The sequence below is a fragment of the Anarrhichthys ocellatus genome, unplaced genomic scaffold (genome assembly GCF_004355925.1).
Source record: "Anarrhichthys ocellatus isolate YVR2014 unplaced genomic scaffold, GSC_Weel_1.0 scaffold11, whole genome shotgun sequence".
NCBI lineage: Eukaryota > Metazoa > Chordata > Actinopteri > Perciformes > Anarhichadidae > Anarrhichthys > Anarrhichthys ocellatus.
In genome coordinates, this window is record NW_022280041.1 from 7,014,145 (window position 1) to 7,030,721 (window position 16,577).

General features: G+C 42.6%; 1 protein-coding gene across 29 annotated transcripts in view; it reads left to right on the top strand.

Annotated features, from left to right (window-relative positions):
• LOC116385427 (receptor-type tyrosine-protein phosphatase delta) overlaps nt 1–16,577 on the top strand; it is a 327,744-nt gene that overhangs the window by 111,089 nt on the left and 200,078 nt on the right. For all 29 annotated transcript variants that reach the window (XM_031850888.1, XM_031850897.1, XM_031850902.1 and 26 more), the window contains 2 exons: nt 11,273–11,345; nt 15,039–15,150. The gene's annotated coding sequence lies outside the window, so the exon portion shown is untranslated. The remainder of the gene's footprint in view (nt 1–11,272; nt 11,346–15,038; nt 15,151–16,577) is intronic.

The window sequence follows — 16,577 nt, forward strand, 5'->3', positions numbered from 1 at the left end:
TCGTCTGGAGAAGCAAAAGCTATTTGATATCACAGCTTATAAAGTTTTGTATATAGTTACATTATATATACAAAAACTATAGTTTGTTGTATTTATGAAAATATAGAACAAGAATAAAGACAATTCTTGACATTTTTTTGCAATTTTACCTGATATAACAATATCAAACTCTTAATGAAGAGGAGAGTTTGCTGCAGCAGCTGAGAATTCGCTCTTTTTCGCTCATCTCCAGCGTGACGCTTTTCAGCAAATGCTGTGTGCTTGTTATGGAAGCATACAGGTAGGTCAGCATCGTTGGCAGTGAAAGCAAATGAATACTACTCTATATTCCTCCGTGACTTTTCTTTATTTGGATATATCCATTGACAGTTTACAGAGGGCGGGGGTCTGAAAATCATGATTAGCCGCCTGCAGGGAAAAGCGCTTGACAGGGGTAGAGGATTTAACTGCCTGTGGGAATAATTAACATATAAGATTCTGTTCATTCTTGCTTTTGAATTATATTCTCTCTGAACATGTTTCTCTTTTTGGAGAGAGTCATGTGAGATAACTTCTTCGATTAGCGCAATTCTCCTGCTCTTCTTTCAATTTCCTCGTCTCAGCCCCCGTGTGTCACGTGTGTGTGTAAACCTCGCTCGAGTCAGGAAACTTGTCAGAATACCCATATTTGATTGGCTGAGCTGCATCACGTGATGTGATTTGCAATGCATTGGTGTGTTTCCTGCACCACCGAACAAGTGCCGTAACGGCTGAATAAGAGGCGCCGGTTAAACTCGGTGCCCAATATGTATAATTCCGAATTATATATCGGTTTTTAGTTCCTGGGTCCGGATCCGGTGCGCCAGTTGGGGACCTCAGGGAGCCGCAACAGAGAGGCTAAAGAGCCGCAGGTTGCCAACCCCTGATCTAGGCTATTGTTTTTTGATCCGAAGTAAATACTACATAGGTCCACATCCTGCTCAAGACTTGCCGTCTCCACATTCACCAATCTAGCCTGGTTTTTTCTAGTTCTAAGTAGAACTTGGTTTGTCACGTCTGATCCATCAATATAATGTAAAATGTATGTGTGGGTAAATCTCTGGTGACAAACATTGCAGAAAAGAAATTCTGAATAACATGTCCCCTTATCCCTCATGCTGAATACACCTCACTACTCCACCTAACAGCAGCTGGAAAAAGACAAAAAAAAAAGAAACTTCACCAAATACAACACACGCACACACACACATGCCTCTTGACTATAAGGAACAGGAGCAGCACAATCAGCAAAGCCATTTTTAATGAGCCTCTTCCCCTCTCTATCTATCAGAATGGAATTAGGACAGCACTCAGCGACTTAGGGGAGGGAAGCTGCAAGAATGGGGGCACATGGCAGAAGGAAAAAGTCTTCATTAAGGACAGTGAAAGTGGAGGTAGGCGGAGAAAGAGAGGGAGGAAAAATAAGGGGAAGAGGGACCAGAAATGTGTCTCCCCTCCTCTCTCTGCCGCCTAATCAGGGAGACAAAGCTATGCCGGTCAGAGCGTTTGTTATTTCAGCTAATCCCTCATCGCGGTATTTCATCAGGTTTGGCATTTGGCTGCCTGCATTAATTAGATGTTCGAATGGACACCGCGTTAATAACTGACACACGGCAGATAATGAGGAATCGTCCTCACGGCCGTATCCTCTCACCAGCCTGCTCCCTTTGTCAGCACTGATACCTCTGTGCTTGAAACACTGCGTTGTGTTTACCTGCGCCAGATTTCATTTATTGATGATTCAGGCTGTTTTCAGTGCCAGTGGCGATAATGTACTGTCGGCATTTTGGGAGATAAGTGTGTTCTGGCGCAATAGTTTGGACTTGTTCGGAATGTCTCTCCTTCTGTCTCCTTCTCTATTTTTATCTCGGCTCCACTTCCGAAATTTTTCTTCGGCTCTCTCCTTTTCTTTTATCCCACATTTCTCCTTATGTTCGCTCCCATTCACTCTCTCTCTATCTCACCTGTCTTTCGCATTTTTTTTCCAGACCTTCCCAGAGGAGAGTTAGAGCCCCTATCTCTCGCTTGCACACTCTCCTCCACTTTTAGACTGTCTGCTCTCTCCCCAACTACCCCCCTCCCTCCTTCCCACCTTCTTCCCATCTTCATCCATATCAACACCAGGTGAATAGCCCTCTCCCTAATATTCATTCACAGTTCCCTGTTTTCTTCTTGACTGCATCTCTTTCTCTGGCTGTGTTTCTGTCTCGCTGTACCACTTTACGTTTACACTCCACACTTTAATATTCTGTCCTCCATCCCAGCGCTGCCTCTCAACGCTTTGTCTCTCCCTCCCTGCTTTCCTCCTTCACCCTCCCCTCCCAGTGACGTGACTTTCTCTTTAGTATTCTGTCAATCATTGCCAAGTGTATGGTAATGCTCGTCACTCAGTCTCACACAGGTCTCAGATCAGCTCATGGTCGGCACGATGTCTTTGACCTCACCGTATTCTCAGGCGTAAATGTTGCTTCCTGCATCTCAAGCTAGAGCAACCTCTTCTCATTTGTGACTTTCTCGGTGTCCTTTTTATTTTGCTGCTGTTTTCTTCACTCCATTGCTCTCCATCCCTCTCGCTTCCCTTGCTGCTCTCTTTAAAGCGTAATCCTTTATCAGACAAGGCATGTTGACTAAGAACACATTCTTATTTACAGGAACAGCCTCGGGGAATAGTTGCAAAGAGAGAGAAAAGGTCACACTCATTCCCACCTGGGAGTTGTCCCAGCACTGTACTGTTTGCCACCGAGCAGCTTCGAGCAGTCGGAGTGCCTTGCTAAAGGGCACCTGAGTGAACTTGAAAGAGTTCTCAGGACATTCTGTCCATTTTCTGCTTCTCATTCTACTTTACTCTCCCAGCTTTTCTTCAATCCTTCCCCTCAACCACTTCTCATATTCCTCTATCCATCCTTGCCGTCACCTTTACATTTACTTCTTCTCTCTGCTTTTCCCATCTGTCGCTGGCTGTCACACATCAGGAGTGTGTCAGCGAGGATTCAGAATATGTCAGAGCGCCGTCTGGTCACTGAGGTTTCTTTTTTTTTTCCAAGCCCTCCTTCATCTGTGAAGGTTTCGTTCCATCTCCTTCCTCCTCTATCACCCTCCCTCTCCCCTGCCATTGTAAACAACTGATTATGCCTTTGAGTTATTCCATCGGGTTTTTTTCTAACCTAATGATTCTTGTCATGGCGCAGAGCTGAATATTGAGGCACTCGCAGATCCCCGGTGTAACAGAGCCTTTATCTTTTCACTTTCAAATCCCAGAAGCTCCTTAAGTCTTCTCTTTGGAGAGTCAGCAACAAAAGCCAAATATCTCAGTCAATTTACCAAGCCAGCCAAGTCGTCATTATTTTGTGCATACTGCCATGATCTTACTGTCATTAAAATCCGTCCCTTGCATAACCGTCAAGGATGCAATATCTCTTGCGGAGAAAAAGGTCAGAATACACTGTGTGTGCATACAGAAGCACTCACACGTACACACTCACAGTCTTATTTTATTTAGTTTTCTTATATATGTACTGTATTTACTTTCCTCTCTCCATTTTAGAAGAAGCAATAATTCTAAAGGAATGAATGCCCAATAAGCACAAGCCATGAGTAGAATATTCAAATGTTGTCCTATTTACAAAGGCTGGAGAGTCCCTCTCCCACTGCCGTCACATGTTTGTTATGTGATATATAAAAAGAGAGGCAACGGCAACTCCAGAGACCTTATCCACAGATATTATGCGCCAAGTGGAATCTTTTTATAGAGAGTGTAAACACATTAGTTTGCCGCATTAAAAATCTGCTCAAAATGTAGGCGATTGTAAAGTTTTAAGCAAAGTGTAAGTGTGCCGTATTTTAACAAGAGGTGGAGGATGCTTCAGTGTTTGTGTCTTGGGTGAGGGATAGTATACGTTTGAGGAGTACAGCAGAAGAGGGCTTGTGTGTACTTAAAATGTACTTGTGTGCGAAATCCTGTGTGCTCCCACACCTGTGTGCAAGGGAGCGTGTCTGTGTGTGTGTGTGTGTGCCAGCCGGCTGATATCTTCGTGAGTCAGACGGGCAGGGAAGCTGGCGAGGCACGCTGATCGTTTGAAGTGCTATTCTCTCCCGGAAGTTCGATCCGCCTGGAGGAAATTTGTCATGTTGTTCCACCTTTCTGATTCTGGTGGGGGTGAGGGGGAAGGCTATTTGCTCCCATTTGCTTTCGACATCTCAATAAACAAACACTTGTGTGTAAGAGACCGGTAAAGGTAACTAAGGCATTTGTTTGGCCTTGCTGTGAAATCATTTGATCTCATCTCTCCCTTCCTGGTTTGGGACAGAGGTGGGCCAAGCAGTCGTTCTCAGCCCAATTCTTGACAGGACATACTTCATCTTCTATTCTCAAAGCCCTAGGCTAAAGATTGTTCTGCCTTTTGACAAATCTCTGATTTTCTTTGTTTTAATCTTGCACTGAATCTGCCTATCATTCATTTTTGCTTTGTCTCACCCGATCCCCTTCTGAAACCTGGTATACGTCCTTGCACCTCCTGATCATCTCATTCTCATCTCTACCCGTTCTCCCTCCTGATTTCCCTCCCCCATCCATCTCCTCCCCTTCTATCAAACAAGATCTACCCAAGGCTTACAGTCAATGCCGGTGGAAGCTCTCGTCATTCCATCTCAATTGAATACCCTTTCTTCCATTGGTTAATTAAAGCCACTCTCTCTCTCTATCTCTCTCTCTCTCTCTCTCTCTCTCTCATTATTAACACGACTCCTGTGAGATCCATCAAATCGCATGGACAGGAAGTCAAAATGAGGCCGAAGGGGAAGATAGAAGGAGAGAGAAAGAGAGGCATAGGTTGTAATGGAGAGAGGGAGGAATAAGGAGAGAGAAAGCATATTGTGGAGAGAGAGAGAGCCTCAAGAGTGATTCAGCCATTGTTACTCATCCCCTCCTTTTTGCAAGAGGGCTCATGTCATGAGTATTTTAAGTGCTCTCCATTCCGTTGTTCTCCTTTAATCCTGTTAGATAATTCTCTTCCTCCCTCCTCCTTCTGCGTCTTTCTTTCCATTTCTCTTCTTTCCTCCTCCGCTCTCCGCTGCCCACTCAGCAAACGGCGAGTCTTGTGCTCTCTGCCACAAAAAAAAAAAAAAAAAAAGGAGGCTCGAAAAGGGAGAGGAAGTGAGAGGGATGGGGGAGAAGATGACAAAGATGTGGCGGTACTGGTAAGCGGTAGAGAAATCTGCTGGCCGGTGGGGGTTAATTTGTTATGAGGAGGGATTGAGCGTGGACGAGAGCCAAGACAGTGGCGAGTGAGTTGTGAACTTGTGCCTGCACACAACTTGTAGTTAAGATGTATACAAACACAAAAAGAGTCTGGGATGATTCCTAAATGCATGTGATGCAGAGGGCATTGTAGAATTCAAAACTAAAGAAAAGCTGCCAAACACAAAGAGACTCTGAGTGTGTGGTAAGACATGTATCTATGTCAGTTGTCCAAACACACACTCATGGCTCATGCACACAACTTACAGACTGTTCATACTTACAAGTGCATTTTATTTAGCCTCCTCTTCCCATCCCCTGCTTTTTTGAATCCAGTGTGATTCAACTTGATATCATCACACTTGTACCAAACAATGCGTGATGCAATGATTCAAACCTGCCCTGTAACCGCTATGCAAAGCCAGCAACACTCTGTCGACCTCACTGGAGCCGCTACTACTAGAGAGAAATACATTTCCCACAAGCCCCCATGGCCAGCCCATCATTTACATGAGGACAATTACAAATGAAGGAGTTGTAGAGCAGCAGCCTGGCACTGTAGTTCATCCGCCAAGACGAGGTAGCCACTTAGCGGCGGTAAGGTGGGGCAGCCACAATTCCTGCGGCTTTTTCTTTTTTTTTTATGGAAAAAATAGGTCACAAGAGCGGAGGGAGAATTTGCTGGACCAATAGCACGGCCTAGTGGTGAAGAATCTGAACTGCGTGAAAGGTCTGTGCTGTGGATACGAGTCTGTTTGAGGGAAGTTCAGTGGAATCCAATACCCCTTATTTCAGCCATCACTGAAAGTGGATGATTCCCTTTGATACATGGTGCTGGCATTTACGCAGCGCCATCATTACCACTTACTTGAACAAGCTTAACTTCTCATTCACGCTCCGAGCACCCGATTTACTTAGAGATTCCAGTCTGGCTCTCATTGTCATAGAAATAGATTCAGCACAAAGAGGAGGCAGGAGGGGCAGGCACTTGTGCCGAGAAGAATTTGCATGACCCAAAAATGCCCTGCCTCTCCTCCGACTCCATAAATCAAAGGGATAGAGAGAATCCCCAAACGCCTCCATTCTTTGTCCTCAAAGGTGATAAATTGATCCCTGGCTGGCTAATAAGCAGAGGCACAGGGCAGCCCCAACTTCCCAAAGATTTATGCGACGACAAGTGGATTTATAGAGCAGGAAATGTGAGCGATCTGGAGAACAAAATCTATTTACTTCATCTGTTCTCCCAGAGATTTGAGATGGGACCTCCTTAGGGAAACCTGGGGGTGTGAGCCTTGAAGAAGTAATGTATCAGGACAATAGAAATAGACTATCTGTCAGGGAGGCAATGAATGTAATGGAATTATCTGATTTAGATTGATGAACATGTGTTTCCATTTACAACGGAATCTCAATCCGTGCGAATATGCCCGCTGCGTTTGGACGGGTCACAATTCAACACAATTTTGAGTAGACCCCCCCCCCCCCCCCCCCCTCGTTCGTTAAATCTGATCTTATAACAGCAGACGGCTGAAAATCAATATGACAGACACTTAAGCATTCTCAGGTTTGTCAGCAAATGAAGGGAGGCAAGAATGTGGAGGGCGATCCGACAGCTTGCCTTTGCTTGGCACGTGAGAAACCTTTTAAGGCAATTCAACCAGTCATCATATTGACGTGAGGTGATACGGTGACAGGGAAAGCGGTCTTTTTCAGAAGATGATCAATGCTATCATCTTCTCTAAAGCTGACTGGAAAAAAAGGGGAGAGAACAGAGAGGCGTAGAGTTTCCTAGGAGGAGCTGCCCTCCTTTCTGTTCTCTTCATGTAATTCTCCCACTTTAGCCGTAATGTGTTTTCCCTCTTCCCGTCCTCCTTCGCTGCATCTTCCAGTTTCATTCTCGGTTTCATCATCTCATCCTATCATTCACCCTTTACCCTCTCTGCGTCTTCATCTTTCCCTGCTTAAGCCCTTCCGCCTTTTCCACCGTATACCTCCTCCGACTTGCTGCCTACTACACATTAGCTCACTCACTTCCCCTCTTTGCACTGACAACGTGCTCATCCTGTTGTGTTGATGAGATATTTGAACGATTAACGTTATGCACGCTGAGCAGATTATGATAGCCTTTAGGGAGGAGCAGTTTCAGCATGATGGAAAGTTTCCAGCATGATACAAAACTTTGCTGATAAGAGGGCTTTGCAGACAAGGGAAGGAGGGCTGTACTCACCAATTCTTCACCACATTCCACATTCGTCATTCTGTGACAATCATCGATGAGAACATTTGGTTGGCTTAAAAATTGTCAAAAGTACTTGGATGCAGAGGATACAAATCTGGCTGTTTCATAAAGGATTAGCAATTCCGTTAAGTTTAAGCAACAAAGTGTTAAAATATGCACATAAGTCTTACATTAAAGCTACCGCTGCAGAAAGGGATTTTTTCGAATTTGTATCTTTGAGTTTGGATGGGAACATTTCTCACTGAGACAGCTCACATGGCAAATGTGATATCACGTCAACAGCAGCCTGACAACTGCAAACTTATGCAAATGTGTCTAAAATACCAAACCTCCCCCAACCCAAAGCATATCTTTTTTTGGGCTGCATGATGCCAATTCTGAACAGACATATGATGCACCATATAACTAATTCCATCTACGTCTGACAGTGACGCTAGCCTGTTTCCACTGAGGCAGCTGTTGGTACAGAGAGAGAGAGAGAGAGAGAGAGAGAGAGAGAGAGAGAGAGATATCACTTCCCAAGTGCTCATTTTTAGCTGGCTTGTTTCGGCACAGCGCACCAGAGCTGACGAGCTGAGCACAGAGTTTTTGACACAATGGTGTCAAACGCGGGACTGTGATGTTCAGTTCACACAAGCGAAAAGCATCGCACCTGCTGGCTACATTCAGACGCAGACACAAACTGGCTGGTTATCAACCCTGTGTGGCGATTAGTGTGTTTGGGAGTGCCGTGAACCCTAACGACACATTTGCCTTACTTTGATTCATTACAGAGGCTTTCAGGGGGATGGTGATCGATTGGAACTGCTGAAACAATTTGCAAAAGGCATCAGTTTTGGAATCCTACAGTAGTGTTGTTTGATACTGATATTTTGTATTACTTCAGTAACTTAATTACTCAGTAAATTGTAACACTTGAAACAAGTAGCAGGCTAGCAGCCGATCTGTACTTAGCTACTGCGTGATGTAAGAGTTGCTGTCTGAAGAGTTTTGTTCCACCTCTTCCCTCATGTTCCTGGAAATGATTTAACAGATGGGATCCTCGCTGTTATTAAAATGCCACGCTGTGTCAGTGCTGAAGTCTTTTCCTCCTCTTTTGACTCAAACTTTAATCAAGCAACTGTCTAACAATTGGTGTCAAAGCTGCTCAATATATATGTGTATGTGAGCAATCTGTCTAATGACTGCAGAGTGTTCTGAAAGGTGTCCCTTGTAGGGAGGAACCCACAGCAAATTAGAATCTGACTCTCCAGCTTCCTTCTGCTCTACAGAGTCTTTTAGCGTCTTAGAGTGTGGACATTTGGCAGCTGAAGAGTTGGTGAGGCCAAAACTGGAATAAAATGATTTGGAAGATTAGATTCTCATGCACCGGGATGCTCAGAAAGACGACTCTGAATCAATGCTGATGTTTCTTGGAGTCGGCAGGGTGTGTAAATAGTTGAATGTTTGCCGACCAGTTCGCCATAACACTCAGACTTAATGAAATATTGTCATAATAAATATTGTATGATGTGCGTGATCAGGCTGCAATTGCGTGGTTGACACTCTATTTTGTCACATTATTGCTTCAAAAGTATGCAATGGACCACTTCAGTTCTATCCCAACTTGTATAAGTATTCAATATTCAATACCAGGTGCTATTTGTGACTGGACAGGGTTTTATTTGACATTGCTACAGTATCAAACTGCCAATTTTAGTCACAGGCCTGAGGCTGGTTTTATAGTGGTCGAGCAATAAATATGAAAATAGCCCTCCACAAGCCATTTCCTATGCTGTCCATACAAGCACGATGGCGCCATGACTCCCATGCTCGGTCAGCAGCAAAGTGTGTTGTAAATTACAAGTCATTAATGACTGGGTGTGATCTTCCAAGGATTCAATCAGAGCACAAACAAACTAAATGTATTTATTGTATTTTTTTGAAACAGCTCCCACTTGACTGGCTATTTAGAAGTTGTCCATGGATAAGTAATATCTTCACCTCCACATCAACTTTCTTGTGGTTTTATGAGTGGAGCTGGTGTCTCTGTTGGTTACTGTTCATGGGAAGGTCATCAACAGCCGATTTATGTCTGAAGTGCAGCCGGGAATGCTGATGCTACTGTCAGAGAGCGGAGATACTGCCTGGTTTGACTCACATTTTATGGAATCTGCAAAGTCCACAAGTGAACGTCCTAATGTGTGCGCTTCACAGTATGCGCTCACACAGAGGTGGAGTTAACTAGCGGTCAGAAGACATAGAATGGCATAGCAAATGGATGGAATATAACTTGGCTCCTTGTGACACTGAAGGCAGATTTCACATGTTTCAGCATCTTACATCACATTTAAAGTCTTAGTGCAGTGAATGTGTCGCCGGCATCAAAGTTAATCGTCAAAGTAAAAAAAAAAACACTCCATTAGCTCTCAGTCTTCCAGTGGTGTCGGCACTTCTGAAAAATCGTATTTACTACAAACACATGACTTGCAACACAATCTCAAGTACAACAGTGTTTATTAACAAAACACCAGCCAATATGATATCACATCGATTACTGCAAACACTTTTTTTCACAATGGTTATCTGGACATTCAATCCACTGTTGTTAAGTTATGGGCATTTTAATTGCTATGGAAAGGGTCCATTAGCATAGCTTCTTGGGTGGCCATGGCCGTGTTTCTCTAAATCATTGAGCTAATTATACAAGCTAATTAATCAGTATGCTTGGAATGGGCTGCGTGAGCAGACGCTGCTCTTTGTTGGCTTGCATAATGAAAGAAGTCCATTTTTAGATAGGGAGAATGAAGAAGGGGAGGGAGAAAGAAACTTTGATCTCGAAAGTAAACATGTGTTTTTGCATATCAAGTGCGTAGGCGAAGTAGAGAAAAGGGTGAAGTGGGATTACAGATGCAAAAAAAAAACATTAGTAGTGCTTTGAAGATGCAGAAATACTGCATGGAGGCAGCCGATGGGAGACGGAGTGTGTGCAATGGTGTCCAACATCCAATTATCAGTGTTATTGTCATGCAAGACAAACACAGGCGGAGATCCGTCGATCACTGGCGCCGCTGTGACGTTTGAGGCTATAGTCCAAAATAAATGTAAGTATGTGCTCCTTTTCCGTTAAGGGAGCCTCGCTCTGTTCTTGGAAATTCATGAGGCAAACATGGGGGAGCGTTAATATTGATGTGTGTGTGTTTGTCAAAGCTTGTCTGTGTGTTTTTCGAGAATGAGGAGAACCTCTGTGCTCCTTGGACATCATTTAGGGTCCCTTGCCACCTTATTATATTTCAGTCATTAATCTGAACCCATCCGTTGACTAAATCAATTTAGGTTCCATGTATGAGCACTGTATGGTTCACACTCGGCGTGTACGTGTATAAGTGTGTGTATGTCAAGCGCATATTCATGCTTTCTTGCACATAACTAAGGGGGCATGAGAGGGAGTCACTGTCAGAAATGATTACTTAGAAGCAGACATATCCAAACATCCTGTCTTTAGTATGTGGTGGAGACACTGTCAGCGCTCATGCGGGGGTCTATTTTTAGCAGCTCTCATTATGCACAACGGAGAATCACCTCCTTTAAAGCACATGAGGCAAAACCTAATGGGGCGATGCTGATAACACAGCAATGCATAGTGGTCACAGGGTATGTTCGTCTCCATACATCTCAACATGTGATTAAGTACGCAACTCTACAGTGCAATGATCCAATTGTTTGGTTGTGAATGGACAAACATACAATACACTCCAGCATGACGGCCCCCTGACCTCTCTGTTTCTCTTTCCCTCCAGGGAGATTCTGAGGAGTTCTCTTCTTTCATCACTCTGGTCCGAGGCAGCAATCGCAAATCATTATTCCAAACGGGTAAGACAAAAAAAAAAAACCTTTCTTGAAATTGTATTATTCAATAAAGTACTCCATCTATGACAATCACCATTGGAAATCCAGTTTTCAATGTTCAAATGTCAATGCAGCCACAGAAAGAAATCAACAAGATAATATTGTCAACCCATTTAAATCAAATTAAGGGTCAAACAACTAAACGTTGTTAGTATAGACGAATGTATGAAAAGAACACATGATCTGTTTATGAAATAAGTCCAGTCACTGGAAATTAGTTTGGCTTGACTGCCTGGCTTTTATTTTTTGATAGGAAATAAATCTCAAGCTTGGCAAACAAGTTAAGTTTGATTTCCTCTTTTTGAACCAGACTCGATATTTCTACAAATTGTACAACAGAAAATGCCCTTTTCACTCCCTATGTTAACAGTATTATGCAGTCAATTGTCTTTTTATAATCGCATTTTTAAAAAAACTGACCATCAATCTCCTCACAGATATTTACATATCCACAGTATGCCTACTGCACGAGTTGTTGTTTGACCACTGTACTGGACTAAACTGCTTGAAATATCACTGGCATTGCTCTGTACAGCATAGTGACACACATAAAGCATGCTAATGGTGCCCTCTGGAGGAATACAGGAATCTCTACTGCTGCTGCTCGACTGTTTTTACAAGAGATCCGTTTCCACAAGGGGACTGCGTGGATGAGACACCCATTCCAATTTTTCACTGCATTTAGACGACTGTCAAGTGCTTTAAGCACTCCGCGGAGGCCTAAGCACACATGCAAACACAAAGCGGCTACAACCGCAATAAGAGAGTTACAGCGTGTGACGTAAACGTAAACACACCGAATCATTTATCGAAATAATATCGTCACTAGAACGCCTTTTACTGGATCGTCACAAATAAAGTGTCACTTTGCACTGCACTCACAACTACACTTACAACAAATCAGTATGGCTTCTACTCATCATCATAATGGTGTTCACGTTGGGATCATTAGAATTACAGTTGATGTCCTCTGGAACCAGAGTTACCCTTTATCACAGTGCTGGTTTTCAGATCAATGAGCAGCGCTGTGGATTCCCCTGAAGGACTTTCGAGTGCAGCTGATAATTGGAGTGTTTGTGTTGCTGTAAGTTGCCGTTCCCTGGCACGCATAAGTCAACACATTACATTCTACATGTCCATAGGATTCCCAATGTACTGTATCAAATGCACCTGCTATTTTGAGATCAAATTATGGCAGGGCTGTTCCAGCCCAGTGTCTCGTTATTGGGACTCTGCTTTCCGTGTATCTCTTATTTTTTTACCGGCAGCCTTAACATATATTCCCGAGTGTGTTAAATAGGTGAGTGTAAACGCCAGGAGGCAAAATGGCACTTTTTATTCACAGCATTTCATCCATATGATGCCCTCTTGTCCCTTGTGGCAATTACTGAGAACATTTGCAAAAAAATGTGTTGGAGGCTCAGGTGGCAAAGTGATTTAGATTAAAGATGACAGCAACAAATGTAGCTTCAGTGGGAAGGAAAGACGGAAACAGTTAAGTACAGACAAGTGAGTTAGAATAACTTTGCGCCTGAAGTATCGTTAATGACAGCGGCAAAATTGTCACTATCACATAGTCTGCTGGAGGCCATTTGAATGTCCTGTTTAACAACCATTAGGGTGTTGAATTTAAATTTAATCTGGTGTTTCTTCTCAGAGGAGAAGTCGTAAAGACACTTGTTAAATGACATTGTCGTGCATTTTGCAGAGAACGGTAGGTACGCAGGTGCCCTACACCGCTCAGATGGAGCTGTTACATCAAGCAGAATTCACAGCAGTAGCAGGTGACCCCGTTTAGAATAGCAACGAGTCCAGCAGCCAAAAACTTTCCAAAGTCTACTTCTACCTAAAACTGCTTACAATAAATGAGAAGTGACCTGTTAACGGTGAAAAATGCTGTCTCTTTACAGCAAAGGCCATTTATAATTGGGAACAAGATTAAGTGCCACAAACCGTAGTGCATTTCTGCTGTGTTGAATTATGGCTCTCAGAGTTAGGATAGCTTTATATTGTATGAAGAGTATTCTTAATCAACCCTCAGGGATAGATTTCCCTTCAATCTGTCCTCTGTTTTGAGGCATAGATGTTGCCAGGTGTGCGGTCTGTTGCGAGTAGAACAATTTACTTCAGAGGAATGGGGTTTTCTTAAGCGTTTCTTTGTCAGACTAACAGTTCCATGTGCTAAATGATACTTCAGTGTGTATACACATCCACGGGGTTAAGAGAGAAGCTCTCCATTGTGGTATGACCTCACTGACTACTGGTCCACCCTGCTACCTCGAAGGGTCACGGGACCCGATATTGTGTCTCCATACTGTACTTCATTATTTTGATATATGGTGTTATTGGTTATCAAAAAGCGGGTGTCCGCGTGTGAGCGTGCACCGAAGCAGGTGTTGTGGGCCAGCCCCGGCTGCGATGATTTATTATACCGCTTGAAGGGACTTGTACCTTCATGAGGTCACATGAGTAACATGGCAGTCAGGCATAGCACACCATTCTCTTTGACCCTGCTGGCTATATGGGAGGCATGCCACAACAGCTAAAACAGATTCCGGTTTGCACATATTCAGGTACACAGTATAAAGTATATATTCATTGTGTACACACACACACATACACATACAGAAGCGCGCACACTCACTAAATCAAATACAGTAATCCAGGCTTAATGCTGCTTTATCACCTGCGCAGGAGGCAAACGTTATGCAAATGTGCATAAGCTATTCCAAAGGCACGTCAGATTTAAGGCCTGTCTTTAATATGTCTTTTGAGAGGTTAATTCTATGCAAATATGGCCTCATGAGTAGGAAACGTTGAGGATATATTTTTCTAATGACTCGAAGGGGATGCCACCATGATACAAAGTGCAGTCTGTTAGACTGACCTTGGATGATTATTTTGAGCTTGGACCTCACCTCAGGGTAGCACCGCAATATTGCACCTTCTTTTTTTTGTTGCAAACACGAGTCTGCAGAAGTGAACAAGAGATAGTTATGGTGTCAGCATGTTCAGACTTAAAGTGAATTCATACGGCGAACATCCTTGGCTGTCAGAGCATCTTTAGAACTACTGACATATTTTCCAAACGACAGCAGTAAGAAAATGGGTGAAGCTGAAGTGCGCTAGTGATGACTTACTCTACATTTTAGAGCTTTGGTCTTTTGTCATATTGTGTGCAATATTAAAAGAGAGTGTAAAACAAACACGCAAACGAGTTGCTTGAGAGACACAATGCACCACCATAAAAAAGAAGAGGGGGGAAAAAAAGACAAAATGAACACATCTAATCTGACATATTTGTTTGTGCTTTCTGCCATAGGTATTATTTTGAGTGCTCTCTGCAACAATAAATAAATAAGGGAATTGTTGAAAATAGGCCATGGAAAAGATGCTAATATTAGAAATGAATTTCATCCACTGATTTACTTTGCTTTCAAATGAAGGACTAAGCCTCTGAGGCAGTGAGCAGTGTGTTGATGCTAGTTGATTTTGATGCCGTTATCTACAGAATAGTAGAAGCTCATTTGGCTATCTTTCAGTCTTCTCAGTTTGTTTTCCTAACGAATGTATTTTTCAAGGAAGCTTTGTGTCATATTTTTCATATCCAATTGTTTGAGATAAAGCTCATCTCACTGATTCTTTCTCATCACCTAGGTGGGGGCAAAGGGGGCATTCTTTTCAGTCGTGAGTCGGCGAGGGAAAAAACGGCAGCATCGGGCAGCATGGTGGCACCTGCATGAACACAACAGAGGAGCCTCGATTTTTGGTGAGTTGTATTCTTTTAAATTCACACAGTCCAAAAAAAGGGATGCCGTTTTCCTCAGAAAAGGTTTTTAGCGTTGAGCTTAACATTTGTGGTAGCTTATTTAGTTATGACTTAATCTCATTAATTCCTGGGGGGAAAAAAAAGAGCGTAATTGCAAAATAAGCAGAAGCATTTTCTCTTCACTTTAAGCTTCTAATATGAGAAAAGCGGCTTTTAGAATAAATTGGAACAGCATTTTCATTGAAAAACCACAGGACGGTGTGGCAGAGTCCTTTTAAGACCAAAGGCTGGAGTTGTAGCTTTTGATTTTGTGAATGGGTTAAAAAGAGCAATGCTTGATTGCCATCAGGATGCATTTTACTTGAAGATTTCTTATAATTTACTTTAAATGAGTTAACGGTCTAGAGAGAGTTCAAACCACTTTTGTCTATGTGGGTGGGGACACAATACTTGTCTTGTGCAAAAAAATGAATAAAACATGTTGTATCATAACATACAGTATGCCACTGTTTGAATCTGATGACAAGAAAGTACATGGTTGTTTGTTATCAGCATAGTTTGTTAATGTCGTTTTAAGAAGCACGGACATTTTAGAGGAGGCCCAAAAGCAAAAGCCCTGTTGGCTACCACGTTCTTAATAAATATAGATATAAATATGAATACAATTTCACAAACTCAACTTTGACCCCTTTTGTAAGGATTTTAAAAACATAATAATATATTTAATCTTTTAACTTTCATTTCTGCTATTACTGAAGGATGGTCTTGTCTTTCACAGACAAAACTTATCCAACATTGACACGGACAACTTATATTTAAGGTTATATAATCAAGATTTTAGTGCTTTATGATTACCTAACATATGCAGTTCATGGCATTGTTGCATTTTAAGTTTGCGCTTCACTGAATGGCTTGCCTGTTTCAGAGAGCACCACCATTAGCAAGAACGTGTTTAGTCAAAAAAAACATCTATTCTTCAAATCCTTCCATTAACACTCCCCCGCTTTGGAAAACATTTCTAAAACACATTTTGAAGCATTTACATTTCATGTCAGGCTTCTCTTAAGAAGGAGAAAATACATTCGTAATGAAACAACACAAAAAAAGAGAGAGAAATGGGAAATGAAAGGGCTAATCAACATACAAAAACTCTCCTGAGAGTTCCGATTGATCGGACGAGGTACTGCAGAGTAAGAGGGAATATCAGGACAAGCTAAAACAGGGACAGACACAAAACACGCTCACTGACGGTGTGACTTGATGTTCATCTTTGAGTAAATAATTGCTGAAAAGAAGTCCCCAAATGATTGTATATACTCATAATCATCTCTGCAAAGGAGTTTTACTGCCAGATGAATTCACTAGATGGTGCAAAATCTAGACATGGGATTAGATTTAGACTTTTAAAACATTGAGAAGTTTTTTGC